The 20,159-nt window shown below is 45.0% G+C and overlaps 1 protein-coding gene across 8 annotated transcripts in view; it reads left to right on the forward strand.

The window, feature by feature from the left end:
• TRIM2 (tripartite motif containing 2) overlaps positions 1–20,159 on the forward strand; it is a 120,948-nt gene that overhangs the window by 8,558 nt on the left and 92,231 nt on the right. For 3 of the 8 annotated variants that reach the window (XM_006111560.3, XM_006111561.3, XM_006111562.4), the window contains exon 1: positions 16,736–16,889. The exons of 3 other annotated variants lie outside the window; for them this stretch is intronic. The gene's annotated coding sequence lies outside the window, so the exon portion shown is untranslated. Of the gene's footprint in view, positions 1–16,735; positions 16,890–20,159 lie in introns of those variants that run through there. 2 more of the 8 variants (XM_014574333.3, XM_014574275.3) reach the window with 2 other exon arrangements.

Raw genomic sequence — 20,159 nt, forward strand, 5'->3', positions numbered from 1 at the left:
AAAATTGTTCGGATTTTTTTTTTTTAAAAGAGCAGAGCATTTTTGCTATGCTTTGTTGGAAGAGGGAAAGATAAATAGCCACTGAGGGACAGATTCTTCCTCCTACCTAAGTTCAGGGTATAGTAGAGAGTGGGGACTGAACAGAATCAGTTGAAACTTAGAATTCTAGAATCATAGAGCTGCAAGAGACCTCAGGAGGTCATCAAGTCCAGCCCCTTGCCTAAGGCAGGACCAATCTCAACTAAATCAACCCAGCCAGGGCTTTGTCAAGCCAAGACTTAAAAATCTTCAGGGATAGAGATTCCACCACCTCCCTAGGTAACCCATTCCAGTACTTCACCACCCTCCTAGTGAAACAGTTTTTCCTAATTTCCAACCTAGACCTCCCCCACTGGAACTTGAGACCATTGCTCCTTGTTCTGCCATCTGTCACTACTGTGAACAGCCTTTCTCGATCATCTTTGGAACCTCCCTTCAGGAAGTTGAAGGCTGATATCAAATGCCCCCTCACTCATCTCTTCTGCAGACTAAACAAACCCAAATCTGTCAGTCTTTCCTTATAGGTCATGTGCTTCATCCCCCTAACCATTTTGGTCGCCCTCCGCTGGACCTTCTTCAATGCATCCACCTCCTCTTTCTAGTGGGGGCCCCAGAACTGGACACAATTCTCCAGATGTGGCCTCACCAGAGCCAAATAAAGGGGAATAATCACTTCTCTAGATCTGCTGGCAATGCTCCTCCTAATACAACCTAATATGCCATTAGCCTTCTTGGCTACAAGGGCACACTGTTGACTCATATCCAGCTTCTCATCCACTGTAATACCCAGGTCTTTTTCTGCAGAACTTTCTGATACTCAGTCCCATTGTCCTGGCACAAGTTAGAGGAGCATGAGAACACCTCTAGTACTTATGCAACTGCAAAAAGTTGTTTTCAACTTTTCACCAGTGGAGGCACAGTGCAGCTCCACCTCGTCATGTCTTCAACTCTTCCTTCCTCAACCTACTCGTGCCACACCGCAGAATCCCCCATAACATCTCCTTCCCCCCCTTATGGCATTGTGGCTGGTGGGGGGAGAGAAGAAGTGGCATGGTGTGTGGCAGAAGCCTGATAGAATAGCAAAGATTTTTTTTTAATGTAGAGAACAGAACAACTTGTAAAACATAAGCTGAATGCCAGTGCCACAACCACTCACTGCCATCCAAGCAATAAGTTCAAGCTTTCCCAGAAATAACAGGTGTTTTTTTTCAGAGCATTATCGTTGTGTCCCTCTGTACTCTTATATAGCACTGTGACTCTTATGACTTCTATGAACCAGGAAGACAAAAAGTGCTTAATAAAGAGACAGAGAGACAGACAGAGAGCAAGCACACTTTAAATTATTACTGCAATAAGGTATAAAAACTAAAAATAGATGCAGGCTGTCTGTTACACTGGAGGTACAGTTCTTTGGGTTTTTAGATTGCTGTCTGCATTGTGGAAGTGTTTATCTATATGCAGGTCAATCAATGACTAAATGTAAGAATAATTGTGTTTATCTACATACACAGAACAGATGCTGCAGTAACACAACTTTAACCGAGGAGGAATTGATAAAGAGCTGGGGTCTGGGTGGTACAAGAAACTCCATCCATTGTTTTCCAAAATGCGTACTGAATAACTCAATTGTTGCTGCTAACAATTGCTGGCTGTTTTATGCCTGACAGACAAACTACGAACTAAGGCAGGAAAATACAGTGACAGTGAAGTCTGTTTTTTTCCATTAAGTGGGCCCAAGTCATTCCGTAGACTGCCCTGGTTTCCACTGAACCTAAGCTGCACTTGTGAGTATGCTCAACAGCATCCAGTGGCACAAGCTGCCTGCCACCTCCTGTCTCTAAGAGGGTCTAAAATATGCTAACACAGCTTGAAAACTGAACCAACCCAGGAGGCAACAGGGATAGGTAGGTACTCCTTGTTATTTGGTGCTTAAACTTGCCATTGCCTGACTGAAACAGCCCTCATCCCTACTTCTTTACAAAGTGTAAGGTTTTACACGGTTTCCTAAAGATGGTCAGACTCCATTCTCATCTCATCTCCTCTGGAAATTTGTGCCATAGCTGGGTCACTTCAACAGAGAATGTTTTGTTCACAGCTCTGAAAGACTTTGTAATCTGCATTGCTGCAGAGGATCACAGCTGTCATGGTGGTTTATAGATGAAATTTGCTTGGCACTGTAGCTGCAGAGTGATAGCTTAATTGTGCTGAAAAGCCATAAGCTGGCATCAAAAGCTGAGTCTGATCCAGGGAAGACACTTGAGCACAGACCTGATGAACTTGTGGCAGAATAAGCCATTGAGGAGATGGGCAGCCAGGGCTGTGGTCAGAGTTCCCTCTAAGCTGGGTGGCAGCACAGCTTCCCAGGTGATTAATCAGCCCTGCCCAGTCAGAGGCTCAGGGCTCCACACAAGTTGCTGACTGATGGGGCGGGGCTGATTAATCAGCTGTGAAGCTGTGCTGCCCCACAGCTTAGAGGGAGCTCTGACCCTGGTCTCCACTAAGGAGTTATTTCTAAATAATAAGCAAAGCATCCACACTCAAACCTGCTATTTCAAAATAACAGGCTGGCTATTTTGAAATCTGTATTCCTGCTTTCCTGAGGGAATAAGCTTATTTTGAAATAGTTATTTCAAATCTAGTTATTTTGAAATAATTTCCTAGTACAGACATGCCCAGAGTGGTCAACAGACTTCACGGGGCCGTGGGCAAGATGAGGAGGGCAATTCAGGATTCCCAGAAGAAGCAGGGCCAGGGGATAGCCTCCCCTCGCCTGCCCTTCAGCGCTGCCCAGGGCTCTGGAGGTGATTTAAAGGGCCCATTTCTCTGGTTGCTGCTGTTGCCTCTGTAGTGGTAGCAACAGCCGGGAGGCCCAGACCCTTTAAAATCACCAGGCCCTTCCCTTCCCCCTACCATTGGCAGGCCTGTGGGTAGTCACTTTCTATACAGACAAGACCATATGAGTCATGTTCCCATTCAGCTTCAGATTAAGGATGTTAAATTTAGAGTGAATAGTCAGTGTAATTTGCATCAGCTATTCCATTAGTCGATAAGGGAGCCTCTGCATTTGAAATGTAGTGAGAGCCCTGCCAGCTCTTGCTACATTTCAAAAGCAGAAGTGCTATGGTGAGCATGGCCAGTAGAGGACTCAAGCAGCCCCCCACTGGCCCCACGCTCCTGGGGATCTTGTACATTTCAAAAGCAGAGAGTGTGGGGCCAGCAGGGCACTATGAGTCCACAGCTTACCCCAGGCTCCCTGCAGTTTACCTGCTTTTGAAATGTAGCAAGAGCAGGGCTCTTATTCAGAGGCAGACGCGCTGCCAGGAGCTGGTGGCACCTTTCCCCTTTCTCCCCTCGGAGATGATGCAGGGGGAAACAGTCTTTCAAGCCAGCTCCCCCAGCACTGGATCCTGCTCCCTCTTCTTTCTGCCTCTCTCTGATAGAGGCAGCAAGGGGGGGGAGGACTAATTGAGTCACTAGTTGCTAGTCAACTATCCGATAAGCATTTACATCAGATAATCATGAATTACAGCTTGGAGGCACCAAACGCCTGGAACACTGAGTTCAAGTCTGGGAGAAAGGTATGATGTTTCCTAACAAACTGGAGATTAAAGAAGGCATATTGATAAGAAGCATATGATTTAGAATTTTTCCTTTCTCCGTGTTTCCAGCTCTGTGACTTCTGAAAGCAACAGAAGCTTTCTATAATCAAAACTTATCTTCATTTTGCCTTTGTTCTTGTCTGGTTAAAAACCCTCGGGGGCATGACCTCTAAAATCCTAAAATAAATAAAGTAATACAATTGAAAAAAAAATCAGGCTTACAATGAGGAGGAAGACAAACTGAAATATGGAAAACCTTCCATCTCTTCATTATGAGTGCTAATTCTTATTCTGTTACATTACCATGATCATTTTTAGACTTGCTCTTTCTGGGAGAGCTGTTTTCTTCTCCTTAGTATTGGAAACAGCAGATGTAGTTCAATAGGTGCCAATGCTGTGGTCTCCAACCAGTTCTGAAGCAGTAGCCATTATAGTGGCTACTGCTATAGTGAACTAGCCACACTCAACCAGCCAAATAGCCACATGTGGCTAGTGTGTGGGACACCGCAGCTCTAGAACAATACCACACAATCAGATGGGTTCATAGAGGATGTTTTGAGGCAAGCCCCTCCATTTCTAGTGACCAGTTGGCTATGAGAGAATTTTCTATCTGCTGCACATCCAATAATGTCACAATAATGATGTTGGAGCACCCTCTCCTGGAAGCATGGATACAAACTACACTGTTAGGACCAGTTTGGGCCCCAAAGTGCTTCATACAGGGAAGCACTTTGGGGCCCACCAGCAAAGCTCTTTTAATCCATTGTGCCAGCACCTGGCGGACAAGCCCCTGAAGGTAGGTCTTTTCTCCAGAGCACTATCCATGTCGTCTTGCTTATATCCAGGAAATCTAAAACAGTGACCTTCACTCAGATGTAGTTTTGAGCCTGTTTTAGATCAAGGTCACAGTAGGTCTGCTGTGCCAGTCCTATTAGATAAGTGGACTTAGTTTTAGCTCCATGCTCCGGAGGCTATTGAGAGCCCAGTGCCACCTTCTGGAAGATGGTGTGGAATGCCTTTGGAATATCATCTGGGCTAGGGGTGGATAATAATTTTTTAATAGGGGGCAAGATTTTGGTAAGTGGTCAAGGGCCGCACTTCTTTGGAGGAGGCGTGGGGTCTGGGATGGTGGGTGAGGTGTAGAAGGGAGGGTGGGATAGAGGACTTGAGTGCAGAAGGGAGCAGGGCTGGCCCAAGCCCTTTTGGCGCCCCGGGTGCGTGGTGCTGCCTCCAGGGGCAGGGCACGTGTGTGGGCCCACCCATGAGGCACGGGCACGCCCCCCCCCACAGGGTTCGTGGGCCCGCCCCCTGGGGCGCACGGCACATGTGCGAGTCGGCCACGGCCGCTGGCACGCAGCCTGGGGCCCACTCCCAGGGCACATGGTGCATGCGCTGCCCAGGCTGTGGGAGCTGGGCGCGCAGCTTCTGATGGCAGCTGTAAGGGATGCCACACAACCCCCCTTCCAGCTGCCATCAGGTGTCCCTCATTGGTTGGCACCCTGGGCAACTGCCCGGCTTGCCCATGCCTCCATCCGGCCCCGGAAGGGAGTGTGGGGTCTGAGAGGGAGTTTGGATGAAGGAGGGGGTTATGATCTGGGGCAGAGGTTTGGGGGGCAGGGGCAGGGAGGGGAGAGGATTCTGGCCTGGTGGATGGATGTAGGAGGGAGTTGTGATCTGGAGGAGGCGGGGATAGGGTTGCCAGGTGTCCAGTATTCACCCAGACAATCCGGTATTTTCAGCTCCTGTCCTGCTCAACAACTTTGGTCTCCCCTCCCCCTTTGTTTTTCCCCTTCAACAGAATATTTTCCTGGGTGTTTTTTTTTTGGGGGGGGGGGGGTCAGTATTTTTATTTCAACCATCTGGCAACCCTAGGTGGGGATAGAGAGGGTTTAGGTGGTGGCCTGGAACAGGTAGATGGGAGGAGAGGGGGGGTACCAGAGTCAGCCTTTGGCTGTGAGATGCTTATCCAGGTGGCTCCCAGACAGCAGCTCTGCAGAAACCTGAGCCTCCCTGTCTTTGTGCTGGGCAGCTGCTCCAGGTGGCTCTGCTCCAGCACAGGGAGGGAGGAGGAGAGCGAAGCTTCATTCACTGCCTTTCCTTCAGCAGAATTTCTCATCTCCTATTGGCTGAAAACTGGCCAGTGGGAGCTGAGGGATTTTGTTAGGGGGTGGGGACATGCAAAGCTTTCTTCTCCCTGCCCAGACTGCATAGCAATTAGCAGACTGCTGTTTAAAGTGGCTGCAGCTGCACTTTAGTAAGAGTGCTGGTGAGAGAGCTGTGGGCTGGATCTAGTGGCTAGGCAGGCCAGATTCGGCCCACTAGCTGTCTGTTGCCTGCCCCTGATTTGGGCCCATCTTCATTAACTTCACAGGCACATGTGGCAGAGTTCTGCCTGTTGTTGGGCTCTGCAGGGTTTCCTTGGGCAGGCGATTGTGGTTTTAACTATCTCTGGAGTTACTGCTGCTGGGGCACAATTTCCTGCAGCAGCTTCTGTTGCTGCACTACTTGGATCAGCTGCTAGGCCACCTACTGCTGCAAAATTTACTGCTGGAACTACTGTTGGTAATTGACCTGCTGATGCTGCCACCTACTTACACCAGTGCTCAGGGTGAATCTTGGTGGATGCTCCCCTCTCAGTGGACTGGCGTGGAGTCTGTTTCTGTCTCTCAGCCTGGGGCTTCACTGCCTGCATTCTCCATTAATTGCAGGCAACGAGCCTTCAGCCTGGACTTGGCTGCAGTCCCTTCCAGTCTCTTGCCACCATGTCCCCCACTCACTGTGGATCAATCAAAAAGTTTTGTTTTGATTAAATTGAAACAGTTTCAATTTTTAATTTACTTAATATTTTTCAAATTGCACATTTTAATTTTCATGCTCTTAATTTTGTGTTTATTGCTTTTTTTATTTTATAAGGTTTTTTAAACTAAATTTCACTGAGATAAATGTGCAGTATTTTGACAAATGGAAACCTTTCAACTGAGTCCAGTGTTAGTTAATGTTGAATCTAAATCCCTCCAGTGTCTTCAATTATTGTTTAGATTAGGACACAAACAAAGCTCTACTGTTTCTGCCTATTCTGGGTTGCTCTTTGCATGTCCCCCACGTTGCTAAGTCTCATAAGTCTTACCTCTTTAACTATTGTTTGTCAGAGGAATTCTTTCAGTTGGCCCCATTTGCATGTGTCGCCAGCTGATCAATGGGGACACCTGCTGCGGCAGATGCTCTGCCTTTTTTTTTCTTAATGCTTGTTCCTGATATTTCCTCTGTATCCTTGGGATAACTTTAGAGATAAAACGCTGCTCTCTGACAAATCTTGGCACTTGTTATAAATTCATTTCATGTACTACCTAGTATTTTTCTTGGCATTCACTTTCTAAGGCATTTGTTTGTCTGTACCTTTGGGAGATTTCCCACTTTCACATACCTGTGTCAAGGTCGAAATAATATTAAAGATTCACAGTTTGAATGTTAAGGTGTAGATTTCTGTTTAAGCTGCCACTTGATTATATAATTTCCTTCTGATTATCAGTACAGGCTACCATGGTATGGGAATTGACTCACCACTTGTATTTCTTTGCCTTCAGACAATGCTTTTTATTTTTGACTTGGGGGTGGTGCTCCCTGCTTGTTATGTTCATCAATGCCCCTCTCTGAGGGTAGGCAGCCCTGGTTCTCCCTCCCCCAGCTGCCAGGTCCCCCAAGGCCAGACCAGCCCCAGCAATGGATTGGGCCAGGCTGAGGCTGGTCCGGATCTTTCCCCGTGGCTGCTTGAGGGTTGGGCTGACGCTGAGGCTGTAACCCACTGGAATGGTCTGAGGCTACCCCTGTGCCGGCTCTCCCCCTCTGCCTCCTGCTCACCACAGTCCCAAAGCCTTGCTCTTGCTTCCCCCTTGTCCCTTCCTTCCCTCCACCCACCAGCCCTGGCTCTTTCCTCCCCGCGGCTGCCAGGGAGGAGGGCTGGGGCAAAGATGGCCTGGCTCTCCTCTTGACCTAGGAGGTATGTATGGGAACCGAGGTGCAGGGAAGGAGTGTGGCTCCCACTCCCCTAGATCATCAGAGAGGGAGAGTCCTCAGAGAGGAGGAGGCTATGTGACTCACAGCTTCCATCCCCCTCAACACTGGGGAAGGGGGAGGAGAAAAGCCACTTGGCTCCCAGGGCCACACAGCTTGCAGCTTTGCCCCCTGCCTGAGCATAGGGAAGTGGAGAAGCTGCACAGCTTCTGCCCCCACCCAGAGCACCGGAGAGGAGTGGAGTGGAAAGGCCGTGCAGCTCCTGGGCTATATGCCTCTCAGCTTTGCCCGCCTGGTTTTCTCCCCCCCCCCCCCCCCCCCCCCCCCCCGGAGGCAGGAGGTGGGCTGCTCCGGAGTCTCCCCAGGCCCCATGTGGCAACCGAGCACTGGGGAAAGGGGAGGGAGGAAGACTGAAAGCAGACAGGATGCAGAGTGACGTGATGACATCACTCTGTCGTCCCGCAATAAAAGGGTTTTTTAAATATAGAGAGAGATTATTATTATTTATTGTAGCAGCTAGGAGTCCTTGTCATTGGGATTTAATGTTGCTAGTAACAATATGAAATGTTTTTGTAATAGGGATGTAAAAAGTTGTTTAAAATGGTAACTGTGCGACTGCTAAAAATCTTAGTGGTTATATGCACAGTGGACTGTGCAGTATAAAAGGCCTGCACTCTCTGTACCTTTCATCATTCACAGCTCTAATCAAACAGCTATTAAAAGAAAAGAGTCATTAATTCAGTGTCCAGAATAAAAAGTCTATTTTTAGAATGTATTACATTGCAGAGAAGAGTATTCATGTTCATAAGCAATTGGCTTGGTCCATTCTCCCAGTTTATATTGGTGTAACTACATCACTTAGGCTATGTCTACACTGGTGGCTTCTTGCACAAGAACCCTTGCGCAAGATGTCCTTGTGCAAGAAGTCTCGCGCAAGAGAGCATCCACACTGCCATGTGCGAGCTGTACTTTTGTGCAAGAGTGCCCATGGCAGTGTGGATGCTCTCTTGCGTGAGAAAGCTCTGGTGGCCATTTTAGCCATAGGGCTTTCTTGTGTAAGAAATCCCTGCCGAGCATACACACTACCTTCTTGCGCAAGCGCTCCTGCGAAGAGGGCTTACACCTGTTAAAAAAGAGCATAGCTCTTGTGCAAGAATCCCTCTCTTACCACGCCGTACTGTAAATTTCCTTGTGCAAGAGCGGGCGGGCAGTGTGGATGCTCTGCTGATATGTGCGGAAGAAGCTGCGAGTGTAGACATAGCCTCAGGGGTGTAACACAGATATACCAACCTAGACCCTGGTGCAGTTGGTGGGAGGGTTTCTGTCATGACCATGAGGGTTAGCCAGCAGCTTGGGGACTAAGGGGTTAACTATGTCCCTTACCTAACCAGGTAGCTGGCAGCCAATAGAAATGTAGGTAGGAATTTCAAACTGGGACAAAGGAATTTTGGGGTTTTCCCTCCTTTGTCCCTGGGCAGTTTTCTCTCCAGCTACTGAGGGGGACAGACAACATGTCTCGCTCCAAGAAAAGACTCTTTACTATCTGTAAGTAGGGTAAAGTTTAGATAAATGCGTTAAGTTTTATTGTTTTATGGTTTGGGAATGGGAATCTGACGTCTGCATTTAAAAATGGGTTTTCCTCTTCTTTGTAACTAAGCTGTTGGTCCATGGGGATACCCCCATGAGTATATTAATTGGTGACTTTTCCGTCTAGTCATTATGCTTATAACAGGAATATTGTAGTGATAATAAAAGTTCTTTCTCTTTTCTTTTTATTAACCTGGTATTGGTTAAATGTTGTGTCCTGGTTTTACTTTAGGGGCTGAGTTTTCTCAAGTGGTCTCTCCCTGGTTTCCTTATCATTACTTGGGTGGTGGCAGCGGATTTTTATCCCCAAAATCTAGGTTTTTAAGATTGTGAGGGGAAGTTTTATACCAAAGCCTGGAAAGATAAGGTTTTGGGGTACTTTTTCAGGCCCCCACTTCTGCATTCATCATGCCAGACTGGGTAATAAGCCTTAACAGTTTCTCCTTTCAACATAGCTACCACCTCTCAAGGAGTACCTGCCTAGGTAATGTCCTCACTAACTACTATCGTAAGATAGTGATAGAAATGGCTGTGACTATTTTCTTCCACTATTTGATCTGAGGAAGTGGGTCTGGCCCACGAAAGCTCATCATCTAATAAACCATCTTGTTAGTCTTTAAAGTCCTACATAGTCCTGTATTTTGTTTCTACTATAGTAAGAGTAAGACCAGCCCAGAGAAATACACAAACATCCAAACAGGAGTTGTGAAGGCATGCCGCTTACTTACAGGTGGACAACTGGAAAGAGGTCAAATGTGGTTTTGCTTTACAAGCAAAAGTGAAGTCTGTAGATTACAGTCTATTTTGTAGGAATGGTGTGCACACAGGCCATGAAGAATGACTCTGCATGGTCCAGACAGGAGGCTCACAAGCTAAAATGTGATTAAGTGAGTTGATTAGAGAGCCCAAGCGAAGAGAGATGATCTACCAAGAGCCAATTAATTATGAAGAGACCACGAGTCTCTTCCAGAATATTGGGGAGTGGGGTGCAGGAAAAAAAGTCTATTTTTACTTTAATTAAAAAAAGCAGTGTTAGTGAAACTGACTAAATTTGGTGTTACTGAAAATAAAAGATTTCAAGCTATAAGTAAAAATGTAAAGCATGTAGAGCAGTGGTCATGAACTTTAATAACCTGTGAACCCTGTTCATGAAAATGTTAAATCTCGCAAACCTTCTCCTACAAACAAATATTTCCAGGCATTTTCTCCCTAACCTCATCAAAAATTATAAATGCAGTGATTTTGAAAATATAAAAACAAATTTTATAATCACACTTATTAGTATTACACACTATTTATCATTAATTTTATTATTGTGAAAATAGCAACACTCATCCAAGATTTCACTTAACACTCTTGATCACGAATGCATGCGTATAAAGCTGTATTTTATATAATCATCATTTTTTCTGCTTTTTTTTCCTCCCGCCCCCCCCCCCCCCATAAGCAACTTTCCAGGACCATCATGATTATTTGAATTAGATTTTCTACCCTTTGGACTTGGCAAACCACTACCTGATGTTGAATGTTTCCTTTCTTGTGTCTTTACGCTTTCCATTTTCAGCCACTTGTCCATTATTGGCTATGCAACTGTTCACACAAAAATAACACTCTGAGAATGTTAAACTAGTAAAAGAGAAGATGCATGTATGTCTCTCAGGGGCAAAACAGCACACCACATGCCTCTCATTTAGAGTCAGATTATAATTAAGATGTTTCATTTCTCCTCCTGTGTATGGCCAGATAATCTCTACTAATGTAGACATATAGCTCAAGCGATTTTGCATCTTTTTAAGATTTTGTTTATTTCTGCCATATTAAAACAATCAACTTGTGTAAGGCTCTTTTCAGGCTAAGCATTATTTTAAAACATGTTACTCTTAACCCAGTAGATAAAATTTGCAAAAAAGCAATCTAGGTATCATCATTTTCAATTTTAAAAATGATAAATTGAATTACAATTGAAAACAAAATTAAATTCTACCCCTTTTTTACCCATTGTTGTCCTTTGCCTTTTATTTTTAAATACAGATGTACAGTAGTTAATTTTTTTTGGTGGGAATACACTGTATTTTCAAAACTAGCATACAAAAACAACTGGGAGTCCTGTAGCACCTTAAAGATTAACAGATTTATTTGGGCATAAGCTTTTGTAAGTAAAGAGCCACTTCATCAGATGCATGAAGTCCATGCATCTGACAAATGGATTAAAAAAAAACCCCTGAAAGCTCATGTCCAAATAAATCTGTTAGGGCATGTCTACACTACAGCTTTTATCCATATTGTAACTAAGGCAAGGGACAGTTAGTTTTGACTGAGTTCTGTTACTTGGCTATAGTTGCAGTGTAGGTGGGTCCTAATTTGTTGAAATCTCCATTTTGTTGTTTCCTGCCCATTGACTTTGAACTTTTTCCCTCTATTCCTTATGTAGCTTGGAAAATGGGTTTGTCTGACATGCTAGGATGGCAATGTTCATATTTGAGTAAATGATTTGTCCTTCATTACAGCCAGGTGACTCCAGTTAAAATGTTTAATTATTTACATATGTCCATATGCTAGATAACTAGCACATTTCCTCCCTTCTTTGATAACTAACTATGAGGGCCTTATAAAGCATACTGGCTGTAGTGTTTTTCCCTCAGTTTAGAAAATTACATAGGAGCAGGCCTACCTTTCAATGCATGAATAGTCCCACTGAAATCAATGGCACTATTCATGCCCTTAAAAGGTAGGTACATATTAAAGTGTATTTTTTAATCAAGGCCCTTATTCTTAAGCAGTTTTCATGAGAATTTAACATGTGATCTGCAAATATTTCTGGCTTTTGGCACATCCTCAAATCCTGGTGATAGAGGAATCAATCTTGTACCAAAGAAGCCAGTGGGATTTTAGCTGTTGACTTAAATGGGAGGAGAATGTGGGCCTTTAAATGGGAGTTCACGTTGTTCAACATCCTGTAAGATCAGATCATTAATGATAATAAATAATATCATAATTTAATAATAAGCTTCATATTATTATTGTAGCACCCCTACTAGCCCCAGAACTGGATCCACAAAGGATATGATTTGGTTACAATTCCACCTGTAAATTTTAGCTCAAGCTGTAATAGTTCATGCTTTCTGGTCTGCAGGTCTCTATTTCCATCCCAATGTGTTAGCCAAGAGGGTGTCTGTCACATAGGGAGCTCTCCAAACATAAGAGAAAACATCTTGCTCCTCTGTAAGTGAATTTGAGGAGGAGAAGGAACCTTCCTGTTAAACTGCATTTGAGTCTGAAAGCTATCAACACTTTTCAATTCCCCAAGTTAAAATCTGTGTACTACAGAATGGAGAAAATATGTATAGACCTATAATGCATCCATGCTTGGAGTTTAAAGAGGATGGGATAAACATTAATTTATTAAATGCTCCCAATTGCCTTTCATTTTCTTTTTTCATATGAGGCTTAGGAGATAAAGGCACATCCCTAGAGACTTACCTGGCACATGCTGTACTTTGGGAGGTACCATAAAGGGCTTAAATATTTTCATAATAGGTAGTTCTCTCTTGAATTAGGGAATAATCCGAAAGTTAATTGTTCAGAATACTCAGCTCAGTTTTCCATTGATCATGACCCCATTTTTCATTGCACTGTATCTGCCTGTGGCCTACCTTTCAGTTTCTGTTATATACCTTTGTTTTCTTCTAGAAGATTAAAAAAAACCCAGAAAACTTAACTCCTGGAGTTTTACTCCCCCTGGCCCCTGCAGCTCCCTCCCTCCCAGAGTTCTTTAGTTGTGTCTGAGCTTGTGTGTTATCTGAAAGTAACTTGTGACCCACTTTACAATTGAAAGCATGCCAATAAAATGTTAAAAACTGCAAACTGTACTTTGTTCAGCATGGGCAATTTGAAAAGAAAAATACAGGGTTATATGTGTGACAGCTATTCATAGAGAAACGGGTGAGATTTAAACCATGCAGAGGTGAGTTGGGGCCTGGATTGGGTTGCGGTCTGGGAATATAGGGGAAATGATACTGAAGTGGGGTTGCAGTCTGAGAAGGAAAGGGCATGGGGAACAGTGAGAGGCAAGCTGGACTGAGGCCTGAAAACAGGAAAGGGAGACTCTAGTTCCAGAGTGGAGAATAAGGAGAAAGTAGAAAGAAAAATCGCATGAGAAGGGATAGGGAACATAGCCGAAACTTGATTAAAACCCAAAGGCCAGAAAAAAGGGGAGGAGTGTGGATTATGTGATTTTTTTTAAAAAAATTTTTTAAACCAAAAATATTTTTTTGGTCTTGGTTGCACAAAACCGAAATGTTTTTTTCATTGAAAACTTTAAAAAATTGATTTTAAAAAAAGTCCATTTAATAAACAATTTTGAGTGGGGAAAAAAAATTTAAACAAAAATTAATGTTCAGATGTAGAAGTCTGCACTAGAAGTTGCGGCTGTGGCGTTAGTAGCTTTGGGATCCTAAGAGTGATGCACTCAGCAGAGGATTAGTGAGTAAAAACCCAGCACTCAGTCTACACTTGGGCTTACACTGTTGGTAATACCAGTAACAAATTTCCTCTGGTAGACAAGGCCCTAAGGACAAGCAGCCAAATTCATCCTTGGCATAACTCCATTGATGTCAAAGGAATTCTACTGAAAGTGAATTTTTCTGAAGAGCGAGCCTTTTCAGCACAGGCCTCTCAATCAGCTCATTCTTGCATTCTCCTTTCTTCTTTATTGTGGCTACACTACATTAGCATCTTAAAGAAATTGCCATGGGAATCAGAGATGAGACAGCTACCCTTTTTTTTTTTTTTTTTGTACAAACAGATTCACAATTCTGCCACAAACTGTATAAATCTGTCAGTGATATTTGTTGCCAGTCTCTAGCCTAAGACCTAACAGTAGAAGAGACTAAGCAGCATTTGCTGTGTGCATGAGAGGGAGATAATCAAATACACATCATAGTTTACATATATAAATACTTACTTATTTCATATAGGTATAATTTTGAATTGCTTCGTAATTACACAAATACTAATTTCCCCAACATTCTCCAATCTACCTCTCTCTGATGCCTCCTTCCCCACACAAATTAGCCATGACACATTTCTTGAAGGGTTTGTGGCAGAAGTGGTTGCAAAGGGATCTGAAGGGGACTGAATGTCTTGTAGCTCGCATCAGGAAGGCATTTCATGCATGATGGGGAGGGTAAAATGAAAAAGTTTGAGAGAGGAGACAAGTGCACAGTCAACACCAACGTTTTTGGTGGGTGGAGAGGATGGGGCAATGCAAGAGCAGTTAGAGGCATGAGAACTTAGATGCCTGGGGAGGCTAGCCCCTGCCCTCTCCTTCCTATCTAGCTCTGGCCCCATATTTCCTCCTCCCCCACAGGAACCCAGAGCACCCCCACCACAGTCCCTAGCCCCAGCAACAGATGGCAAAGCCCTGGGTTCAGTGCTCTGTGCTGCCCAGAACGGTGGATGGCAACATCTCCAATCCTGGTGCTGCAGGTGGTGTGGCTGCAGAACCTCCAGCCTCTGGGCAACCTTGGTCCCCCCCGCCCGCCCGAGCCTCAGAGTTCAAGATGGTGTTACTGGGAATATTAGGAGGCGCCTTGGCCTAGCCTGGCCTGACTTGGAGGTGGACTGTGAGTACGGCCAAGCTAGGCTGTCAGGGGAGGCACAGCCCTTCCCCACCTATGAGACCTGCCACCCATGGTTAGAGGGGATAAATGGGGAAAGGCGGAGCTGTGAATGGTTTTGAAGGTCTCCACAGAAGCATGACGGAGGAATGCCAACATCGAGTGTGATGTGGTCAGAGCAATGAGCAAAGATGATCTCAGCAATTGCTTTTCTAGGGATGAAATAGGAACAATGTGAGTTTTAGGGAGGCCAGTACAAGGAAAGCAGCAATAATCAAAACTAGAGATGAGGGTGTAGGTGACAATGACAACAAAGAAAGGATGGGCTGTAGAACTGCTATGAGGAAGAAGCAGCAAGATTTTTGTCACAGCTGAGATGAGTGGGCCTGGTAAGATGGTGATGTCAACAATAACAGAGCTTAGACGTATTGGAGAGGTCAAAGTTGGATGAGTGAATAGGCAATATACACCCATGTTTTAGGACACAGATGCTAGTGTCACGTGACTACACCAGAATTCCAGTGTTCATTTAAAACAAGAGTCCTGCTTATGAAGGAAAACTTGAAAATGTGACTCAAACTTACCTGATGCAGTGATGTACGCCTGAGTCTGCAGCCAGCCTAAAACAAACACTCTGACAGGTGTAAACCACCTCATCTTTGCCAATGAGGCATTAATGCTAACACCCACCTTCCTAGGGGGCTCTGCTCTCATACCTGAGCAGATGTGCTTTGGAGTAAAAGTTGGGGCCCTACTGCAATCCCTAATTCTCCAGGTGGGAAAGGGAACTCAGAGTACTAGCCTTATTGTTCCTGAGATTTGGGATGGCCTGCTGCTGGACTGGGGGGGGAAGGCCCTCTTTGGACAGGATTGGAGGGCTCTGGCAGAGGGTTATGAAGATGTAGCCACAGGGGCCCCTGTATTATGATGTGAATAGGACAGTGGATTATTTACTCTGAATGAAGATTTTGAAGGAAAGATCAGGAGATCCTATAGGGAAAAGCTAATTACAATTGACAAGAGGTCTGGGCAGAGAGAGCCAAACAAAAGACTAAAATAAGTGATTAGATGGAAGGAGAAAGCTGAGGAGTGGAAGGGCATAACTCTAAGTCCATGTCAGAAAAGTGTTAAAAGAAATTGCATGAGAAGTTGCATACCACCTGAACAGAGAATGAGAGAGTAACAAAGACTGCAGTCTGTTGCACATCTATAGAGAGTGGCAGATCCTCTGGAGGACACAGTGAAGGCTTAATTAATCAGAAAGACGAGAAGAACCAGAAGAAATTCAATAAGGCACTTGATTTTGAAGGGAAGTTCTGCTGCTTTTGGGTGGAGCTGGAGTATCACACTTGAGATTTATCCAGAGAGGTCATTAGGGATTTGATAGGACCAGGGAGGTAACATGAGAAAAGGGCTAAAAGAGTTTTGGATTAAGGAGAGGAAGGAGATTAGAATAGGGCTGAAGAGGGTAGAGTAAGGTGTTAGACAGCAAGTGAGAGGCCTCAGAGTCAGGGGAAGGAAGGAGAGTGTGCTGGAAGGGGGCCATAGGAAGAAGATCACTGGATTGTATAAACAAATTTTGGAAACATCTGTATGAGTATGCCAGTGAGATTTCTAAAAATGATTATATGTAAGTGAAGCAAATGTGTTTTTTCCTGAAATGACTTATTGATCCCTCCCCCTCCCCTTTTCTGCTCTAAGCCCCTTTCTGGTTAGTTGTAAACAATACAACACTCATTGGTTTCTTCCTAGTCAGCTCCTCTATGGGTCCCCTTCTTAAGAATGAAACACAATATCTTAAACAAACAGAGCCTAAAGAGGCTAATCATTGGCTCTCATTGTCCCCTGATACAGCAGTCCCTCCTCTTTGGCTTGTGCTGACAAGCTGTTTATATTTTTGCAAGGCCACCCTTTAACTCAGCCGCCTGATGACCATAATGGGACCAATTGTCTGAATGCTGCAGGGAACTGAATCTCCTGATCAGAGACTGTATTTCAGCCTCTGATGCTCCTGAATAGACATTATGGAACCCTAGTAAGTAGGCTTCTAACTGTGCCATTATATTTTTATGGATAATCCTCATCTCGCAGTACTGGTAAGAAATTGTGATTCAGATGTGTAGTTGTTAAAATAAATTATATCCTTCTGTCTGAAGTGAAAGAACAGCTGCTTTCTATTCAATGTCAGGGCTACAAACATCGGTCTATTTAATTTCGAATGAGAATGTGATCTGCCTAGATAAAACAAGGAGATAACTTAAACCAGATAGCTTGCATCCTGCTATTTAAAAAAAAATGTTTTTTGAGGAGTAGTGTTAAAGTTTAAACTATCAGCATTTAAGTCTTAAACAAGTTTAAAATATGATGGCAATTTTTGTAGTTGTAACCTTGGAAAAGTGTGAAATAAGTAGATATGAGATTCTGTAAAATTTATGCTTTATAAAAGTGTTGAACTGTGTTATCATATTCTAAGGTATATTCCTATTAATTAAAAAAAAAGAATCCAGGCTCGGCAATTTTAGTTTTCTTTCCTGCCTACCCTTACGAAATGCCTGCAGTTCCGTGAAGGGGGAAACCTTATAGTGGGGATGGTTTTAGCTTTCTGGGTCCTCAACTGTATCCTTTCCAGGCTTCAATATGTGTGGTGCTTTTTTTTGTTTTTTTTGTTTAAAGCCCTTAGCATTTAGCCAGTGCTTTACATCTTTAACGTGTTCTGAAAAGATTAACATACCTCCTTGTGAGGTAAATATTTCCACCCCTTTAGCAATGAGTACAGACCAACCCCCTTTTGAATTTTGGACAAGTCTGCATCTGGATTTAACTTTGTGGCTTGAAACATCTGTTAATTTGGGAAAATTGACACAATTGTTTTGTCAACCCAATATTTTTGGGGCTAGCAGAAGCAAGCCTGCCAGCCTGGGAAGACAGACGTGGGCTAGCAGGGTTGTGCTAGAGCTCTAGAAATTGTTCCACAGACAATGCTTTGACATTATGGCTTGGGCTGGAGCTTGGTTCTGAATCAAGGTTCTGAACAAAAGTCTACTCCCACTCACTCCGACATGCATAGCGAGCCTGGAATAATTTGTGTAGTGGAGGTGCTGAGAGCTATTGAATCCAAATGTAAACCCTGTATATAATGGAAACTCCTTCAAGCTAAGGGGTACAGTAGCACTCTGAGTCGCAGCACCTGTGTGTAGTCCTACTCAAAAACGTAAAGTGACTCTCCAAGGTGACACAGTGAGTCATTGCAAAAGCATGTTAAAACTAGACTTCAGTGTTTTATTTTTTTACAAAATCCCCTCAAAGACCAGCAATTTGAAGTTAAGTGAACCTCAGAAGATTTGCTTTGGTTAAGAGGAACACCCACATGTTTGGCCACTTTTCCAAATGATGGTGACCACTCAGACCTGCTGTGGACTGGAAACCTCAGGGGAGCAGATTCCTGAAATATTTTTAGTGCTTCCTTTTTCTGGTTTGGCTGGAAATGTCCCACAGGATATTATTTATTACTTCATAAAGAATACTGCCAGGATTGCCTTTCCTGCTGCCTTTTAGCTCTTCCTCTTCCAGTACCTCCTTCAAACTGGAGCTGCAGAACAAAGATCAATTCAGGTTTTGGGTAAAGGGATATGGGCAAGAAATATCCTTTTCTAGATCCATGGGAGCTGCGATCGCTGGTACCTGTAGCCGTGTAGGTAAATATATCAGTGGGGGCCTACCAGGACCTAACTCTGGAGGACTGGGTCCAGCCCATGGGTCAGTATTTGCCCACCTCTGGCATACAGCCATCTGCGTGATGTTATCTGATTAGACAGATAAACAAAAAAAATCATTGTTGCTACCACCATTATAGAATTGTGACCTCTTATACCAAGAGTGATACAGAAAGTGATAAGCATCTACAGGATAAATGCCCCAATTTCAGTCTTTCAGGTCATACTGGTAGATGTCTCCCCTATTTATTTTGGTCCTAGATATCCAACACATCTGAAGAAGTGGGCTGTTCCCATGAAACTTAAAGCTCATGATACCATCTACAACATGTTTTGTTAGTCTATAAAGTGCTACCAGACTGTTTGTTGTTTTTTCAGTTTACCTGTACAGAAAACAACAAATAGTCTGGTAGCACTAACTCGACTACCCCCTGAAGCTGTTGGTCTTTTTGTGTGTTTAGATATAGATTGTTAGAGATTAACAATGTAATCAAATGGTTCCTATTGTATTAATCTGTCTTTGAAATATTATGGCAAATATCTGTAAATGGTAAAAAGCAATTGCCTTATGTTAATCCCTATACCTAATTTTGGGTGATGTTTGAGAGGCAGGACTTCAGGCAGTCCCCGGGTTATGTACAAGATAGGGACTGTAGGTTTGTTCTTAAGTTGAATCTGTATGTAAGTCGGAACTGGCGTCCAGATTCAGCCGCTGCTGAAACTGACCGCCAGTTCTGACTTACATACAGAATCAACTTAAGAACCCCAAGCGTCCCCAAGTCAGCTGCTGCTGAAACTGATCAGCAGCTGATTCCAGGAAGCCCGGGGCAGAGCAACTCTGCCTCGGGCTTCCTGTAGTCAGCGCTGGTCAGTTTCAGCAGCGGCTAAATCAGGACGCCTGGGGCAGAGCAGCTGGGGTGCTGCTGGGTTGCTCCAGTAGCGCCGCTCCTCGGCACTACTGGACCAACCCAGCAGCACCCCATCTGCTCTGCCCCAGGCGTCCTGATTAAGCCGCTGCTGAAACTGACCAGTAGCGGCTGAATCAGGACCAGAGCAGCTGGGGTGCTGCTGGGTTGGACCAGTAGCGCCCAGAGCGGCGCTGTGGGACCAACCGGAAGCACCCCAGCTGCTCTGCCACAGGCGTCCGGAGAAAAGCCTAGTCTGCTGGGGGGGGGGGGGCGTACTAGCTGCGCACCCCCCCCACCCCAGCAGACCAGGAAGACACGGGCGGCGGACCGAGACGCACCGCGGTCCCGCCGCCTGGGTCCTCCGCGGCTTTGGAGACCAGCAGACCAGGGAGACGGGGCGCAAAGCCTCTGAGGACGCCGGCAGCGGGACAGCCGTGGGGCGTCTGGGCTGTCCCGCTGCCGGCTTCCCCCGCGGCTTTGCAAAGCCTCGGGGAAGCCGGCAGCGGAGCAGCCCAGGCGCGCCTGAGCTGCCTCGCTGCCTGAGCCCCCCCGCAGCTTTGCAAAGCCGCGGGGAAGCCGGCAGCGGAGCAGTCCAGGCGCGCCTGGGCTGCCTCGCTGCCCGAGCCCCCCCCCCCACCCCCCGCAGCTTTGCAAAGCCGCGGGGAAGCCGGCAGCGGAGCAGTC

This window comes from Pelodiscus sinensis, chromosome 5, assembly GCF_049634645.1.
Source record: "Pelodiscus sinensis isolate JC-2024 chromosome 5, ASM4963464v1, whole genome shotgun sequence".
In the NCBI taxonomy this organism is placed as follows: Eukaryota; Metazoa; Chordata; order Testudines; family Trionychidae; genus Pelodiscus; species Pelodiscus sinensis.